At 44.1% G+C, this 1180-nt stretch overlaps 1 pseudogene; it reads left to right on the top strand.

Moving 5' to 3' along the window:
* The first annotated feature begins 4 nt into the window (after positions 1-4).
* LOC117800427 lies at positions 5-643 on the top strand (annotated as a pseudogene).
* Positions 644-1180: the final 537 nt, after the last annotated feature.

The following is a 1180-nucleotide window of genomic DNA, read 5'->3' as shown; positions in this document are numbered from 1 at the left end:
TTTCTTTGCTGTGTACCTGGCAGCTGTTCTTGGGAATATAAGCATCCTTTCAGTGATTGAGACTGAGAGCAACCTCCACCAGCCCATGTTCTACTTCCTGGCCATTCGGTCATCTATTGACCTGGGCCTGTAAACGTCCACCATCCCCAAGATGCTTGGCATCTTCTGNGACCTGGGCCTGTAAACCTCCACCATCCCCAAGATGCTTGGCATCTTCTGGTTCAACCTGAGAGAAATCTCCTTCGAAGGATGTCTCATCCAGATGTTGTTCATCCACTTATGTACTGGCATGGAGACGTCTGTGCTCGTGGCCATGGCCTATGATCGCTACGTGGCCATCTGTAACCCTCTTCGGTACGCACTGGTGTTGACAAACAAGGTGGTAGTCGTCATTGCATTGATCATCCTACTGAGACCTTTGTCTTTTGCTGTACCCTTTGTTCTACTCATCGTACGGTTACCATTTTGTGGACACCAAATTATTCCTCACACTTACTGTGAGCACATGGGCATTGCCTGCCTGTCCTGTGCCAGCATCAGGGTCAACATCATCTATGGCTTATGTGCCATCTCTGTCCTGGTGTTGGACATCATAGCTATTGTCATTTCCTATGTCCAGATCCTTCGTGCAGTCTTTANTTGGGTTACAGGGTTTTTTAATTCTCTTTTTTAAATATTTTATTTATTTATTTATTTGAGAAAGAAAAAGTATGAGTGGGGGGAGGTGCAGAGGGAGAAGGAGAAGCAGACTCCCCATTGAGCAGGGACCCCTACCACGCTATATCCACATCCTTTTGGCTAATTTCTACGTAGTCATTCCACCTGCCCTCAACCCTGTAATCTATGGCGTCAGAACTAAACAGATTAGAGAACAGGTCCTAAAAGTCTTTTCCAGGAAAAAACATAGCTCTTGTAAAGAATCAAATTAAAGAAGGGAGCAGTACTAACTTTCTTTGTTCAGAATGGAAAAAGAACATTTGGAAGTTATGCAGGCCCCTCTCAGGGGAGAACTGGGGCAAAGNGAAGAACTGGGGCAAGAAAAAGGGGGGGGGACATTTGTAAATCTGGTAGTAAGTCTTAAATGTTCAACCAAAGATATGTGATTATATATCATGTTAATTTTAAACATCTCTTGTTTTTAGCCACAGATGATTCTACATTTTATGTTTGGGTGTGCGTG

Source organism: Ailuropoda melanoleuca, unplaced genomic scaffold, assembly GCF_002007445.2.
Source record: "Ailuropoda melanoleuca isolate Jingjing unplaced genomic scaffold, ASM200744v2 unplaced-scaffold7016, whole genome shotgun sequence".
Classification (NCBI taxonomy): Eukaryota; Metazoa; Chordata; class Mammalia; order Carnivora; family Ursidae; genus Ailuropoda; species Ailuropoda melanoleuca.
Note: the sequence above shows the minus strand (reverse complement) of the source record. Positions and strands in the feature narration are given on the sequence as shown.